We start from the raw sequence: 9,580 nt of genomic DNA on the forward strand, positions 1-9,580 counted from the left end.
TTTAAGTTTTGCGTATGGATTTAATATAAAATGCTAATTTAATGCAAGATTTTTTTTTTTTACTTTTATTGTTAACCATTTAAACAAAGGGAACATTTTGCCCAGACACCAACATCTAGAAGGATTTGTCATTTACCTGTTTTAACTAGTTAACTACTTGAAAATACAAGATAATTAAGTTAAATATTTATAATAATTATAATGTAAAAATGACAAGTAATTCATGTTACAACTAAAATTAAAAAGTAACAACTGTAGAGGTTGCTGAGCATATTTTGAAAAAGGTTTGCCAGATGTTTTGTCCCGTCCGTTACTTCTGTTATCACTGTCAATCACAGCAATTTCAAGAGTGTCTCACAGAAGAGTTTAGTGAATTCACTCCTGTAGTTAAATGTGTTTGTGACTCTACACTTTGTTATAATAAGAGTGTGTATAACTCAGTCAACAAACAAAACTAGATGTGTTTTAAGGGATACTGAGTATATTTTGACTAACTTACATTAAACCCCTCTGATTGGTCAGTGCTTTCAACAAACATGTCTGTCATTGGCTACAAAACTCAACACTGCAAAAACATGGTGTAAATAGATACATTTGCCTTTGTAATTAGAAACTAGGGATGGGCGTTTTCCACAAATATCACATTCGAATATTTGAGCTCACAAAAAACGAATATTCGAATATTCGTTTATTTAAATTCAGTTTAATGAGTCAGACGTTATTTTTTAGCAACATTTGTTTTCGTCATTTTGAACAAGCTTACAATAAGCTTGAACATTACAAATCGTGTTTTGTAGCTGAAAACCTTTAACAATACTTTAAAAAAAACTTTAACAAAAACCTTTAACAATACAGATTAAAGCAAAAAAAAAAGTGAACAAAGAAAAAATGTAAAGCAGCCTGCAGCAATTAGGCTATTGTACAGTATGTAGCTTACACTTAACTTTTAAACTGTCAGCAAATCTTTTTTGCTTTTTTTTCTATTGTTTCAAATGTTCTTGTTAAGAAATACGGGCATGTAAACATGATTGGGCGAAAGTCGGCTCCTTAGTCTGTTAACAATAAGGCCGGCCGCGGAGATAACGTGCTCTGACGACACAGACGTTGGCGGGACTCACAACGGTGTGCTAAGCGAATAAGTTTTGTGAAGCGCTTCGTGTTTTCGTTTCACCACTGAATGGGATCCTCATCTGGTGGAATACATGGCTCCAGCAAGAACTGTTCCCACTCGTCTCGGCTGGACTCCCTGTAATCATCGCTGGAGAACTGGCTCAGCCTTTTCCGACGAGTGGGCATTGCATCCTCTTCATCGTGGCGACTGCATCCGCACCACTCCCATCAAGGAAAATGTTCTGATAATGTTCAAAAAAGTTTTTTTTTCTTACTTCTCTCATGTTTTCATCGAGGAACCTGAGATGTTTGTGCCGAGGGTCTAGGGCAGACGCGAGAAGAGGAGTTTTCACTGCATTCTCCAAGTTAGCGGTGTTTATTCGTTGCTTGAGAGATGCTGCAACAATGTCCTTGGATCACTGTGATTCTCCACGGCATATTTGAAGTACTAGAAGACCGCAGTTCTTTTAGGGGGCGTTCACATATCGCGTCTTTTGCATGCTCAAGTTCGTTATTTCCAATGTAGGCGCGCGGTATGCGCGCTCATAATGGAAGCGATGCGCACGTGGTGCGACGCGGTCCCGTTTTTTCCAGGCGCGTCCGAACAGCATCGAGTTAAAAACATCTCAACTTTCAGAATGCCGCAAGCGCACCGCAGGTCATGTGACAAGAACTAAACATTCAGCTTCATTATTTCCTGTAACAATGTTGAAAGCTCAGCCAAGATGAAGGAACAGCTGATCATAGCTTTATATGGATTGCCATTTTGAAATAAATTTAGTAGCAGAGCTACTGAAAGCGATTTTTTTTGTGCTGCAAATCCATTTATCCTTTACTGAAATTTCCGCGTCTTCATGGAGAGAACGCGTCGCCTCAGGAGCGCTTCTGCCCGAGCGCTTTGGAAAGAAGGAGAAAGCGGAGCGCATAGCCTTTTCCACGCCTTATTAGGCGCGATATGTGAATGGCCCCTTAATCATTCATTAATTATTTTTTGCTTGCATACACCTTCAAATATGCCGTGGAGAATCACAAAAAGTGACCAAATTAGGTTTTATTGTGAACTTTTTTTTTTTTTTGCGAAATTCGAATATTATTTTTATTTATCGAATAATTAGAGCAGAACGAATATTCGAATGTTCGACTATCCGTGCACATCCCTATTAGAAACCATTGCCTGCTTTTCAGCGGGAACAGAATACAGACTGACGAGTCAAAAGTAAAGCATTAAGTTGAAGATTAACTCTACTTACTATGATTTCGGGCTGTGGATGATTTTTTATGTCTCTGTAGAGTAGATGATTCAGTGTAGCTCTTCCCGCATTGATCACATGTGTATGGTTTCTCTCCAGTGCGGATCCTCTCATGTTTTTTTAGGTTTCCTGAGTGACTGAATCCCTTGTCGCAGTGTGAACACTTGAAAGGTTTCTCTCCAGAGTGAGTCCTCTCATGATTTTTCAGGATTTCTGACTGACTGAATCTCTTGTCACAGTGTGAACACTTGTAAGGCTTCTCTCCAGTATGAGTCCTTTCATGTTTTTTTCAGATTTGATGAAGAACTGAATCCCTTGTCGCAGTGTGAACACATGTAAGGTTTCTCTCCAGTGTGAGTTCTCTGGTGCATTTTCAAATGTTCATCTGTAAAAAAGTCTTCTCACACTCAAAGCACATATAAGTTTTTTTGGCAGTATGTCTTTTCTGATGTGTTTTTAAACTTTTCAGCAGTGGAAAACTCTTTCCACACAAAGAACATAAATACAGATGTTTCTTCTTTGTATGAAGTGTCAGGTGAATCTTTAGGTCAGAAGACCTTACAAATCCTTTGCCACACTGATCACATGTGTACGGTTTTTCCCCAGAGTGGATGTTCATGTGCTCTTTAAAGCTGCGTTTTATTATGAAACTCTTCCCACACAGATCACATGTAAACGGTTTCTCTCCAGTGTGGATGTGCATGTGCAACTTATGGTTTGCTGATTGTGTGAAACTCTTCCCACACAGATCACATGTGAATGGTTTCTCTCCAGTGTGGGTCCTCTCATGTGTTTTCAGATGTTCTGATAAACGGTATCTCTTGTTGCAGTGTGAACACTTGTATGGTTTCTCTCCAGTGTGGATCCTCTGGTGTGTTTTCAGATGTCCTGATAAACGGTATCTCTTGTTGCAGTGTGAACACTTGTTAGGTTTCTCTCCGGTGTGAGTCCTCTCATGTGTTTTCAGATTTGCTGTCTGAACGAATCTCTTGTCACAGTGTGAACACGTGTATGGTTTCTCTCCAGTGTGGATCCTCTGGTGTGTTTTCAGATGTCCTGAACAAATGAATGTCTTGTCACAGTATGAACACTTGTATGGTTTCTCTCCAGTGTGGGTCCTCTCATGTTTTTTTTCAGATTTGCTGTCTGAACGAATCTCTTGTCACAGTGTGAACACTTGTATGGTTTCTCTCCAGTGTGGATCCTCTGGTGTGTTTTCAGATGTCCTGAACAACTGAATGTCTTGTCACAGTATGAACACTTGTATGGTTTCTCTCCAGTGTGGGTCCTCTCATGTTTTTTCAGATTTGCTCTCTGAACAAATCTCTTGTCACAGTGTGAACACTTGTACGGTTTCTCTCCAGTGTGGGTCCTCTCATGTGTTTTCAGATGTTCTGATAAACGGTATCTCTTGTTGCAGTGTGAACACTTGTATGGTTTCTCTCCAGTGTGGATCCTCTGGTGTGTTTTCAGATGTCCTGAACAAATGAATGTCTTGTCACAGTATGAACACTTGTATGGTTTGTCTCCAGTGTGGGTCCTCTCATGTGTTTTCAGATTTGCTCTCTGAACAAATCTCTTGTCACAGTGTGAACACTTGTATGGTTTCTCTCCAGTGTGGGTCCTCTCATGTGTTTTCAGATGTCCTGAACAAATGAATGTCTTGTCACAGTATGAACACTTGTATGGTTTCTCTCCAGTGTGGGTCCTCTCATGTGTTTTCAGAGTTGCTCTATGAACAAATCTCTTGTCACAGTATGAACACTTGTATGGTTTCTCTCCAGTGTGGGTCCTCTCATGTGTTTTCAGAGTTGCTCTCTGAACAAATCTCCTATCGCAGTGTGAACACATGTAAGGTTTCTCTCCAGTGTGGGTCCTCTTGTGCATTTTCAATTCTACAGCTGTAATAAATTTAAAAGAGTTTGATGTTATCATGATCTACAGTGCAAAATATCATCCAAAGATTCAAAGAATCTGGAACAAATGTTGTGTATTTTTATCTGCCCTGTGTCTGAGGAATCACGCAGTCTCTGGGTTTTGTTTCCAGAAGATAGACTTTATTTCAGAGAGAAACAAAGCCGAGATCCTCTTTGTGAGAAGATCTCCCGAATGCTAGGTAGCATCTCATTATAAACCCTATACAGGGCGTTTCCAAATAGTCAAACTTTTCCTTATGCTTGCAATTTTGATACCTCCCTAGGGACTTGCTATGGTAAAGAAAAGAGGCCCATTGCATATTTTTCCAGATGTTTCCTATCTGTGGTGGTCAGGATGTTTTTTGCAGACAGACACATTCCTTTCACACAAAGGCTATATGATTATAATGGAATAAGACACATATGCATATATGTGACTAGATTCATCTTGATTATACTTGATTGAGTAAAATCTTATTAATAAAAATCTTCCACACAATCTCTGTGCGTAAGGGTCAAGGCCGGAAAACCATACTGGATGCCCATGATCTTCGGGCCCTTAGACAGCACTGCATCACATACAGGAATGATATTGTAATGGTAACGCTGTTTTATTTATGTGTCTGTGAAGAGAGGTGACAGAGACCAAGATGGCAGAGAAATCACCATGTATATTTTCTTTATTTTACAAAAGCACATTATTTTGCTGTTATTATGACTATACATACCCAGACCGTTTGCAGTTTGAAATGATACCTTATTCTTATCTGCACGATCAAAAGTGAAGGAGTATTTACAACCCCAAATCAGAAAAAGTTGGGACAGTATGGAAAACGCAAATAAAAAAAGAAAGTAGTGATTTCTAAATTTACTTTGACTTGTATTTCATTGCAGACAATATGAACACAAAATATTTCATGTTTTGTCTGGTCAACTTCATGTCATTTGTAAATATGCATCCTTTCCTGTCATTCAGACCTGCAACACATTTCAAAAAAAGTTGGGACAGGAGCAATTTAGGGCTAGTAATGAGGTAAAATGGTTAAATAATGATGTGATTTGAAACAGGTGATGTCAACAGGTGATTGTAATTATGATTTAGTACAAAAGCAGCATCCAAGAAAGGTCTAATCCTTTAGGAGCAAAGATGGGCCGAGGATCGCCAGTTTGCCAACAAATACTCTGGACCAAAGAAGAAAAGGATCATCCAGACCAGGGATCAGCAACCTTTTCGGCATGACGTGCCATTTTTAATTTTTATAAAATACCCCCCACACACACACCCCGATATAATTCTGTATTTAAACGGTACATACACAATTTTTTATTATACGATAAAAAAAATGTTTTTTTAACGTTTAATCAACGTTAATGCACTGCTTTAATTGATGAACGTGCACACACAGACACACACACACACACAACACACACCACTCGCACACAGAGATCTGAGATCGTGCTGTGCAAAAAGTAGCATTCAGAGTGTTGTCACGCTACTTTTATTAATCGATACTGAATCGCTGCATTATATTTCTCAACAACAAAGGGGCAAAATCGCTTCATTGTCTGCAGAGAGAGACAATTTATCCCCCCCCCCCCCCCCCCCACACACACACTTTCTTTCTCTCAAAATGGCCATATTTCAGAAAATTTTTCATCACTGGATATAGCTTTAGGTCATTTAACATTTCTATGGTAAAACGTATTATTAAAAGTTGACTAATGTTAATTGATTTGCAGCTTCATCTTACCTCACTCTCTTTAACGTTAAACTGACGCTTCGCGCTCTGCTTCTGTGAACAGTAAACCCCGCCTACTTTGATCTGATTGGCCATCTCAGTCATTTTGACATTGATGAGTGCTGTTAGACCGAGGCTTTGATCTGAAGCACCTAGTATGTGCAGTGTTTGCACGTGCATCCATGCAAGTTAATTCTCACACTTTAATAGTATTTGTAGCTCCTAACAGGCTGTGTGACTATGAGAAGTTATTACATCAAACTGTACGTCATTATACAGTTTTCCTTATTGCTTGCGTGCCAGCGATTATCCCTCTGCGTGCCACTGTTGGCACGCGTGCCGTAGGTTGCCAACCCCTGATCCAGACTGTTACCAGCAACAAGTCCAAAAGCCAGGATCTGTCATGGTATGTGGTTGTGTCAGTGCCCTTGGCAAAGGTAACTTGCACTTCTGTGAAGGTACCATTAATGCTGAAAAGTACAGAGATTTTGGAGCATAATATGCTGCCTTCAAGAAGATATCTTTTTCTTGGGACGTCCATGCATATTTCAACAAGACAATGCAAGACAATTCAACATAAATTATGTTGAAAACAGAGTACATTTTTTTCAGGTGTGTTTGATAAAAAAAAACATTCAGAATAGTAGCATTTATCTGAAATAGAAATCTTTTGTACCATTATAAATCCCTTTATCATCAATTTTGATCAATTTAAAGCATTCATCAAAGAATCCTGAAAAACATTTACTCAACTGTTTTAAATATTGATAATCAGCAAATCGGCATATTAGAATGATTTCTGGATCATGTGACACTGAAAACTGGAATAATGATGCTGAAAATTTAGCTTTGATCACAGGAATAATTCACATTTAAAAATATAAAAAATGTAAAATATATTTCTAAATTTTAGTAACGGCTGTAATCAAAGCTTCAGAGATCAACTTATATAAAGCACCTGTGACGTTTTGATTTTGTAATGTTCAGTGCTCATGTCTATTCAACGAAGTCAAACGCCACAAATATATCTATTTATGGGAAACACTGGTAATTTATATCGAAATATTGTAAATGTCTTTAGAAATCATATCACTGTTATTTATGCATTTATTTTTGTACTTAACTCTTTTTATCTTTAATTCAACAAAACAACATCAATTCAAAGAAACAAAACAGGGAAGGGGGAGCAACAGCCATTTCAATAATTTTACAATCTGTAAATCAAAGAAGTAAACTGTCATATTAGCAGAAACCATAAAAAATACAGCTCCAGGTGACCCACGACAGACACCTAAAGTTTCTCCTCCAGCATTGCAGTCTCTGGACTTTCTAAACAATGGTAAACTTTTGTCACCACATCAGAAGGCCCGCCTTGCCATTCATTCGATTGGACAATGGAAAAAAACGTGAATGACGTCAGGCACCTTTCCATTCAGAGTTGCCTCTTTTTTTTTCAACTTGAGGCAATCAGAGCACTCCTCCAATAACACAGGGCACCCAGGCTTATAAACAGCGTGCAAAGTGTTACTGCCAACAGAAATTAATTTTATAAAAAGCTGTGCTTCTGTGACACACTGGTCACGGAGGGGAAAAATGCTTGAAATAATTCAGTAATAGTCTGCAGCATCTTCACACACAGATGTGATATGCCTCTGTAAATAAATACTATTTAAATTCACTTCTTGCACACTTTAATCCTCTTTGTATGTAACATGGAATTAGAATCAATATCCTGATGTCCACTGCAGGGCACATACATTCGAACAGAACAAAAGTCCTATGTGATAACAGATACATAATAAATATGCAGAGCGGGGTGGGGAACCGCTGCTTTAGATTAAATAAAATATATATTTATTATTTATTTATTTAGAAACCCAAACTGAGCAAAAATAGCAACTTGCTGCATTTAATTAAATTCATGCAAACTATAACATTATGCCATTGGTATGCCCACAAAGATTTCAAGATGAACAAATCAATGTTTCTCAAAACACTGTTGTATCATTATTTGATACATTTTAACACAATTTTTGCTAATTATTTTGATCATGTTGTAGGATCGATTTTCTTTTGTTCAAATTGATAATTAAGAATCCTTAGAAATTAATGTATTGAATATTATTTATGAGTTATTTAGTTTTAAGAGGATGACATTTAATTTTATCTTTGAATTTCTTTAGTGTGTTTAGCAACCTGTTTGTTCTTCAGTGTGTTTGGTTCTGCTGGGTTCTGGATCTCTCATGTTCTCTCTGTCTTTCAATAAACTTAGAAATATAATTATAATTCTGTCAAAAAGTGCTGGACTCGGCAGCACAGCTTTAACTTTTTGTGCAGACATTAGTGTGCTTATTTGGCAGTTATATTGGCATAGTAATAGTAGGTGTATGTTGTAAAAATGATTAAATAAATAAATAAATAATATAAAAAAGCACCATTAGAGTCCGAGCAGAGTAAAATAAATGTTATAAAACGTCTCTCTCTCTCTATCTTTACAGTTTTTTTTCTGCTCCATTTCTGTCTGCCATTAACCATATAGGATATAACTGAATATTTTCATATCTATGAAAGCACAAGGAAACACGCACATCTTCATCACTCTAGAAGATTAACACAAACTTTAAAGAAACACACACAATGGTTCGTGTCCGCATGACTTTAGTTCCCTGTGATGTTCCTCTCCTGTCTCCAGAACAGGCGCATAAATAGTGTTCTATCCGATGAGAACAATTTAGAAAGAACCCCGTAGGATGTTGATTAAACAAACCGTGTAAAATGTTTTTTAAGGATGTGTAAACAAGCGATATATATCTGAACTGCTCGACTCACCTCAGAAGACACAGCAAGCGCACGCTGATGTCCGGTTCATGAACGAATCCTTCGATTCAACCGATTCTTCTCAGTGACTCGGTTGAACCAGTTCACCAAATCGAACTGAATCGTTTGAAACGGTTCGCGTCTCCAATAAGAATTAAGAATCCACGAATAACTTCTTCTTCTTCTTTGAAGTTTAATGGCGGTTGGCAAACCAGCTTTGGTGCATATTCCGCCATCTACTGGGATGGAGTGTGAAGCACTGATGTCAGAAATAAACAGGAGAGAAACAAACAAAAAATATTACTTCCACCTACCCTACCTTTCTGTATTTTCTTATATAAACTTGTTGCTTTAAAAAAAAAAGAGCTTCATATCCTTTGAAAGAACTATTAAGTATATTCGGCAAAGTTAAAGAATGTATGCCAAAAGAAATTAAATCATTTTCTTATTTAATTCTTTCCCTTTCATATGCCATACAATTGATTATTACATGCTCTACAGTTTCTGAGAGTCCACATTTATTGCACTGACCAGAACCATGTTTCCCTATCAATTGAAGTGATTTGTTGAGGGCAGAATTACCAATTCTTATATATAGATATATATATAGATATACCTATATCTTATATATATACCTATATCTTTATTTGTGCTTCTTTCAGGCACATGATCATTAGTTAATAAGTGGAGATGTTCTGTTTATCTACAGTAGGACGGGATTTAACGATGTAGGCTATTTGTGATGTGC

At 37.5% G+C, this 9,580-nt stretch overlaps 1 pseudogene; it reads right to left on the minus strand.

The window, feature by feature from the left end:
• Positions 1-2,733: 2,733 nt before the first annotated feature.
• LOC132159396 (zinc finger protein 658B-like) lies at positions 2,734-8,999 on the minus strand (annotated as a pseudogene).
• Positions 9,000-9,580: the final 581 nt, after the last annotated feature.

Source organism: Carassius carassius, chromosome 16 (genome assembly GCF_963082965.1).
Source record: "Carassius carassius chromosome 16, fCarCar2.1, whole genome shotgun sequence".
Taxonomy (NCBI): domain Eukaryota; kingdom Metazoa; phylum Chordata; class Actinopteri; order Cypriniformes; family Cyprinidae; genus Carassius; species Carassius carassius.